This window comes from Salmo salar, chromosome 08 (assembly GCF_965601325.2).
Source record: "Salmo salar chromosome 08, fSalSal1, whole genome shotgun sequence".
In the NCBI taxonomy this organism is placed as follows: domain Eukaryota; kingdom Metazoa; phylum Chordata; class Actinopteri; order Salmoniformes; family Salmonidae; genus Salmo; species Salmo salar.
In genome coordinates, this window is record NC_138298.1 from 4,466,090 (window position 1) to 4,472,500 (window position 6,411).

The following is a 6,411-nucleotide window of genomic DNA, read 5'->3' on the forward strand; positions in this document are numbered from 1 at the left end:
TTGAACTTTGTGTCACTGAAAAAGTAGAAGAAATTACAAACACTGTTCCCATCACTTTTTAGCACAGGTAGTTGGATAAAATACAAACTTTATTTCCTTTCATCATTTGAACAGGGCAAAGGAGCATAAAGCACACACAAGCTGCATTCAGCAACAATATTCTTGTTTGTCTTATAAATACAAGGCAGATGCTAATTGAAAACACAAGGAAATTTGATCCTATTAAAAAGGCAGGAAGCTGCATTTTGTCAATTCATCATTAAATGCTTACTACAAGGCAGTGTTGCTGATGAAATAGTGCAAGAGCACACCCTCGTGGACAAAATGCTTACAGCACCTGGTATTCCCAGGCGGTCTCCCATCCAAGTACTAACCAGGCCCGACCCTGCTTAGCTTCCTAGATCAGACGAGATCGGGCGTACCCAGGCTGGTATGGCCGTAAGCGAGAAACAATCTCTTGCTACAACATATATAGTCAAAGTGAGTGTGATAAACAGACATTGCATTTTCACCAATTAGATAAGCAGCTTGAACTTTGTGTCACTGAAAAAGTAGAAGAAATTACAAACACTGTTCCCATCACTTTTTAGCACAGGTAGTTGGATAAAATACAAACTTTATTTCCTTTCATCATTTGAACAGGGCAAAGGAGCATAAAGCACACACAAGCTGCATTCAGCAACAATATTCTTGTTTGTCTTATAAATACAAGGCAGATGCTAATTGAAAACACAAGGAAATTTGATCCTATTAAAAAGGCAGGAAGCTGCATTTTGTCAATTCATCATTAAATGCTTACTACAAGGCAGTGTTGCTGATGAAATAGTGCAAGAGCACACCCTCGTGGACAAAATGCTTACAGCACCTGGTATTCCCAGGCGGTCTCCCATCCAAGTACTAACCAGGCCCGACCCTGCTTAGCTTCCTAGATCAGACGAGATCGGGCGTACCCAGGATGGTATGGCCGTAAGCGAGAAACAATCTCTTGCTACAACATATATAGTCAAAGTGAGTGTGATAAACAGACATTGCATTTTCACCAATTAGATAAGCAGCTTGAACTTTGTGTCACTGAAAAAGTAGAAGAAATTACAAACACTGTTCCCATCACTTTTTAGCACAGGTAGTTGGATAAAATACAAACTTTATTTCCTTTCATCATTTGAACAGGGCAAAGGAGCATAAAGCACACACAAGCTGCATTTAGCAACAATATTCTTGTTTGTCTTATAAATACAAGGCAGATGCTAATTGAAAACACAAGGAAATTTGATCCTATTAAAAAGGCAGGAAGCTGCATTTTGTCAATTCATCATTATGCTTACTACAAGGCAGTGTTGCTGATGAATAAGTGCAAGAGCACACCCTCGTGGACAAAATGCTTACAGCACCTGGTATTCCCAGGCGGTCTCCCATCCAAGTACTAACCAGGCCCGACCCTGCTTAGCTTCCTAGATCAGACGAGATCGGGCGTACCCAGGCTGATATGGCCGTAAGCGAGAATCAATCTCTTGCTACAACATATATAGTCAAAGTGAGTCTGATAAAACAGACATTTAGTCAATTCATCATTAAACGCTTACTACAAGGCAGTGTTGCTGATGAAATAGTGCAAGAGCACACCCTCGTGGACAAAATGCTTACAGCACCTGGTATTCCCAGGCGGTCTCCCATCCAAGTACTAACCAGGCCCGACCCTGCTTAGCTTCCTAGATCAGACGAGATCGGGCGTACCCAGGCTGGTATGGCCGTAAGCGAGAAACAATCTCTTGCTACAACATATATAGTCAAAGTGAGTGTGATAAACAGACATTGCATTTTCACCAATTAGATAAGCAGCTTGAACTTTGTGTCACTGAAAAAGTAGAAGAAATTACAAACACTGTTCCCATCACTTTTTAGCACAGGTAGTTGGATAAAATACAAACTTTATTTCCTTTCATCATTTGAACAGGGCAAAGGAGCATAAAGCACACACAAGCTGCATTCAGCAACAATATTCTTGTTTGTCTTATAAATACAAGGCAGATGCTAATTGAAAACACAAGGAAATTTGATCCTATTAAAAAGGCAGGAAGCTGCATTTTGTCAATTCATCATTAAATGCTTACTACAAGGCAGTGTTGCTGATGAAATAGTGCAAGAGCACACCCTCGTGGACAAAATGCTTACAGCACCTGGTATTCCCAGGCGGTCTCCCATCCAAGTACTAACCAGGCCCGACCCTGCTTAGCTTCCGAGATCAGACGAGATCGGGCGTACCCAGGCTGGTATGGCCGTAAGCGAGAAACAATCTCTTGCTACAACATATATAGTCAAAGTGAGTGTGATAAACAGACATTGCATTTTCACCAATTAGATAAGCAGCTTGAACTTTGTGTCACTGAAAAAGTAGAAGAAATTACAAACACTGTTCCCATCACTTTTTAGCACAGGTAGTTGGATAAAATACAAACTTTATTTCCTTTCATCATTTGAACAGGGCAAAGGAGCATAAAGCACACACAAGCTGCATTCAGCAACAATATTCTTGTTTGTCTTATAAATACAAGGCAGATGCTAATTGAAAACACAAGGAAATTTGATCCTATTAAAAAGGCAGGAAGCTGCATTTTGTCAATTCATCATTAAATGCTTACTACAAGGCAGTGTTGCTGATGAAATAGTGCAAGAGCACACCCTCGTGGACAAAATGCTTACAGCACCTGGTATTCCCAGGCGGTCTCCCATCCAAGTACTAACCAGGCCCGACCCTGCTTAGCTTCCGAGATCAGACGAGATCGGGCGTACCCAGGCTGATATGGCCGTAAGCGAGAATCAATCTCTTGCTACAACATATATAGTCAAAGTGAGTCTGATAAAACAGACATTTAGTCAATTCATCATTAAATGCTTACTACAAGGCAGTGTTGCTGATGAAATAGTGCAAGAGCACACCCTCGTGGACAAAATGCTTACAGCACCTGGTATTCCCAGGCGGTCTCCCATCCAAGTACTAACCAGGCCCGACCCTAATTAGCTTCCTAGATCAGACGAGATCGGGCGTACCCAGGCTGGTATGGCCGTAAGCGAGAAACAATCTCTTGCTACAACATATATAGTCAAAGTGAGTGTGATAAACAGACATTGCATTTTCACCAATTAGATAAGCAGCTTGAACTTTGTGTCACTGAAAAAGTAGAAGAAATTACAAACACTGTTCCCATCACTTTTTAGCACAGGTAGTTGGATAAAATACAAACTTTATTTCCTTTCATCATTTGAACAGGGCAAAGGAGCATAAAGCACACACAAGCTGCATTCAGCAACAATATTCTTGTTTGTCTTATAAATACAAGGCAGATGCTAATTGAAAACACAAGGAAATTTGATCCTATTAAAAAGGCAGGAAGCTGCATTTTGTCAATTCATCATTAAATGCTTACTACAAGGCAGTGTTGCTGATGAAATAGTGCAAGAGCACACCCTCGTGGACAAAATGCTTACAGCACCTGGTATTCCCAGGCGGTCTCCCATCCAAGTACTAACCAGGCCCGACCCTGCTTAGCTTCCTAGATCAGACGAGATCGGGCGTACCCAGGCTGGTATGGCCGTAAGCGAGAAACAATCTCTTGCTACAACATATATAGTCAAAGTGAGTGTGATAAACAGACATTGCATTTTCACCAATTAGATAAGCAGCTTGAACTTTGTGTCACTGAAAAAGTAGAAGAAATTACAAACACTGTTCCCATCACTTTTTAGCACAGGTAGTTGGATAAAATACAAACTTTATTTCCATTCATCATTTGAACAGGGCAAAGGAGCATAAAGCACACACAAGCTGCATTTAGCAACAATATTCTTGTTTGTCTTATAAATACAAGGCAGATGCTAATTGAAAACACAAGGAAATTTGATCCTATTAAAAAGGCAGGAAGCTGCATTTTGTCAATTCATCATTATGCTTACTACAAGGCAGTGTTGCTGATGAATAAGTGCAAGAGCACACCCTCGTGGACAAAATGCTTACAGCACCTGGTATTCCCAGGCGGTCTCCCATCCAAGTACTAACCAGGCCCGACCCTGCTTAGCTTCCAAGATCAGACGAGATCGGGCGTACCCAGGCTGATATGGCCGTAAGCGAGAATCAATCTCTTGCTACAACATATATAGTCAAAGTGAGTCTGATAAAACAGACATTTAGTCAATTCATCATTAAACGCTTACTACAAGGCAGTGTTGCTGATGAAATAGTGCAAGAGCACACCCTCGTGGACAAAATGCTTACAGCACCTGGTATTCCCAGGCGGTCTCCCATCCAAGTACTAACCAGGCCCGACCCTGCTTAGCTTCCTAGATCAGACGAGATCGGGCGTACCCAGGCTGGTATGGCCGTAAGCGATAAACAATCTCTTGCTACAACATATATAGTCAAAGTGAGTGTGATAAACAGACATTGCATTTTCACCAATTAGATAAGCAGCTTGAACTTTGTGTCACTGAAAAAGTAGAAGAAATTACAAACACTGTTCCCATCACTTTTTAGCACAGGTAGTTGGATAAAATACAAACTTCATTTCCTTTCATCATTTGAACAGGGCAAAGGAGCATAAAGCACACACAAGCTGCATTCAGCAACAATATTCTTGTTTGTCTTATAAATACAAGGCAGATGCTAATTGAAAACACAAGGAAATTTGATCCTATTAAAAAGGCAGGAAGCTGCATTTTGTCAATTCATCATTAAACGCTTACTACAAGGCAGTGTTGCTGATGAAATAGTGCAAGAGCACACCCTCGTGGACAAAATGCTTACAGCACCTGGTATTCCCAGGCGGTCTCCCATCCAAGTACTAACCAGGCCCGACCCTGCTTAGCTTCCGAGATCAGACGAGATCGGGCGTACCCAGGCTGATATGGCCGTAAGCGAGAATCAATCTCTTGCTACAACATATATAGTCAAAGTGAGTCTGATAAAACAGACATTTAGTCAATTCATCATTAAATGCTTACTACAAGGCAGTGTTGCTGATGAAATAGTGCAAGAGCACACCCTCGTGGACAAAATGCTTACAGCACCTGGTATTCCCAGGCGGTCTCCCATCCAAGTACTAACCAGGCCCGACCCTGCTTAGCTTCCGAGATCAGACGAGATCGGGCGTACCCAGGCTGATATGGCCGTAAGCGAGAATCAATCTCTTGCTACAACATATATAGTCAAAGTGAGTCTGATAAAACAGACATTTAGTCAATTCATCATTAAACGCTTACTACAAGGCAGTGTTGCTGATGAAATAGTGCAAGAGCACACCCTCGTGGACAAAATGCTTACAGCACCTGGTATTCCCAGGCGGTCTCCCATCCAAGTACTAACCAGGCCCGACCCTGCTTAGCTTCCGAGATCAGACGAGATCGGGCGTACCCAGGCTGATATGGCCGTAAGCGAGAATCAATCTCTTGCTACAACATATATAGTCAAAGTGAGTCTGATAAAACAGACATTTAGTCAATTCATCATTAAACGCTTACTACAAGGCAGTGTTGTTGATGAAATAGTGCAAGAGCACACCCTCGTGGACAAAATGCTTACAGCACCTGGTATTCCCAGGCGGTCTCCCATCCAAGTACTAACCAGGCCCGACCCTGCTTAGCTTCCTAGATCAGACGAGATCGGGCGTACCCAGGCTGGTATGGCCGTAAGCGATAAACAATCTCTTGCTACAACATATATAGTCAAAGTGAGTGTGATAAACAGACATTGCATTTTCACCAATTAGATAAGCAGCTTGAACTTTGTGTCACTGAAAAAGTAGAAGAAATTACAAACACTGTTCCCATCACTTTTTAGCACAGGTAGTTGGATAAAATACAAACTTCATTTCCTTTCATCATTTGAACAGGGCAAAGGAGCATAAAGCACACACAAGCTGCATTCAGCAACAATATTCTTGTTTGTCTTATAAATACAAGGCAGATGCTAATTGAAAACACAAGGAAATTTGATCCTATTAAAAAGGCAGGAAGCTGCATTTTGTCAATTCATCATTAAATGCTTACTACAAGGCAGTGTTGCTGATGAAATAGTGCAAGAGCACACCCTCGTGGACAAAATGCTTACAGCACCTGGTATTCCCAGGCGGTCTCCCATCCAAGTACTAACCAGGCCCGACCCTGCTTAGCTTCCGAGATCAGACGAGATCGGGCGTACCCAGGCTGATATGGCCGTAAGCGAGAATCAATCTCTTGCTACAACATATATAGTCAAAGTGAGTCTGATAAAACAGACATTTAGTCAATTCATCATTAAATGCTTACTACAAGGCAGTGTTGCTGATGAAATAGTGCAAGAGCACACCCTCGTGGACAAAATGCTTACAGCACCTGGTATTCCCAGGCGGTCTCCCATCCAAGTACTAACCAGGCCCGACC

The 6,411-nt window shown here is 42.1% G+C and overlaps 15 non-coding genes and 1 pseudogene across 15 annotated transcripts in view; all 16 read right to left on the reverse strand.

Moving 5' to 3' along the window:
* Positions 1 to 325: 325 nt before the first annotated feature.
* On the reverse strand, positions 326 to 444 carry LOC145886914 (5S ribosomal RNA). The gene has a single exon (XR_014398501.1). It is a non-coding gene; the product is annotated as a 5S ribosomal RNA (ribosomal RNA).
* Positions 445 to 853: 409 nt separating this feature from the next.
* On the reverse strand, positions 854 to 972 carry LOC145884650 (5S ribosomal RNA). Its single transcript, XR_014396229.1, has one exon. It is a non-coding gene; the product is annotated as a 5S ribosomal RNA (ribosomal RNA).
* Positions 973 to 1,379: 407 nt separating this feature from the next.
* On the reverse strand, positions 1,380 to 1,498 carry LOC145851492 (5S ribosomal RNA). Its single transcript, XR_014373343.1, has one exon. It is a non-coding gene; the product is annotated as a 5S ribosomal RNA (ribosomal RNA).
* Positions 1,499 to 1,637: 139 nt separating this feature from the next.
* LOC145886916 (5S ribosomal RNA) lies at positions 1,638 to 1,756 on the reverse strand. Its single transcript, XR_014398503.1, has one exon. It is a non-coding gene; the product is annotated as a 5S ribosomal RNA (ribosomal RNA).
* Positions 1,757 to 2,165: 409 nt separating this feature from the next.
* On the reverse strand, positions 2,166 to 2,284 carry LOC145856895 (5S ribosomal RNA). The gene has a single exon (XR_014377786.1). It is a non-coding gene; the product is annotated as a 5S ribosomal RNA (ribosomal RNA).
* A 409-nt stretch (positions 2,285 to 2,693) lies between these two features.
* LOC145883494 (5S ribosomal RNA) lies at positions 2,694 to 2,812 on the reverse strand. The gene has a single exon (XR_014395069.1). It is a non-coding gene; the product is annotated as a 5S ribosomal RNA (ribosomal RNA).
* Positions 2,813 to 2,951: 139 nt separating this feature from the next.
* Positions 2,952 to 3,070, reverse strand: LOC145852644 (uncharacterized; annotated as a pseudogene).
* A 409-nt stretch (positions 3,071 to 3,479) lies between these two features.
* On the reverse strand, positions 3,480 to 3,598 carry LOC145886917 (5S ribosomal RNA). The gene has a single exon (XR_014398504.1). It is a non-coding gene; the product is annotated as a 5S ribosomal RNA (ribosomal RNA).
* A 407-nt stretch (positions 3,599 to 4,005) lies between these two features.
* On the reverse strand, positions 4,006 to 4,124 carry LOC145886797 (5S ribosomal RNA). The gene has a single exon (XR_014398383.1). It is a non-coding gene; the product is annotated as a 5S ribosomal RNA (ribosomal RNA).
* Positions 4,125 to 4,263: 139 nt separating this feature from the next.
* LOC145886918 (5S ribosomal RNA) lies at positions 4,264 to 4,382 on the reverse strand. Its single transcript, XR_014398505.1, has one exon. It is a non-coding gene; the product is annotated as a 5S ribosomal RNA (ribosomal RNA).
* A 409-nt stretch (positions 4,383 to 4,791) lies between these two features.
* On the reverse strand, positions 4,792 to 4,910 carry LOC145883495 (5S ribosomal RNA). Its single transcript, XR_014395070.1, has one exon. It is a non-coding gene; the product is annotated as a 5S ribosomal RNA (ribosomal RNA).
* A 139-nt stretch (positions 4,911 to 5,049) lies between these two features.
* Positions 5,050 to 5,168, reverse strand: LOC145883496 (5S ribosomal RNA). Its single transcript, XR_014395071.1, has one exon. It is a non-coding gene; the product is annotated as a 5S ribosomal RNA (ribosomal RNA).
* Positions 5,169 to 5,307: 139 nt separating this feature from the next.
* LOC145883497 (5S ribosomal RNA) lies at positions 5,308 to 5,426 on the reverse strand. Its single transcript, XR_014395072.1, has one exon. It is a non-coding gene; the product is annotated as a 5S ribosomal RNA (ribosomal RNA).
* A 139-nt stretch (positions 5,427 to 5,565) lies between these two features.
* On the reverse strand, positions 5,566 to 5,684 carry LOC145886919 (5S ribosomal RNA). The gene has a single exon (XR_014398506.1). It is a non-coding gene; the product is annotated as a 5S ribosomal RNA (ribosomal RNA).
* Positions 5,685 to 6,093: 409 nt separating this feature from the next.
* LOC145883498 (5S ribosomal RNA) lies at positions 6,094 to 6,212 on the reverse strand. The gene has a single exon (XR_014395073.1). It is a non-coding gene; the product is annotated as a 5S ribosomal RNA (ribosomal RNA).
* A 139-nt stretch (positions 6,213 to 6,351) lies between these two features.
* The window catches only part of LOC145883500 (5S ribosomal RNA), a 119-nt gene continuing 59 nt past the window's right edge, over positions 6,352 to 6,411 (reverse strand). The window contains exon 1 of the ribosomal RNA XR_014395075.1: positions 6,352 to 6,411. This exon is cut by the window's right edge and continues 59 nt beyond it. This is a non-coding gene — a ribosomal RNA (5S ribosomal RNA).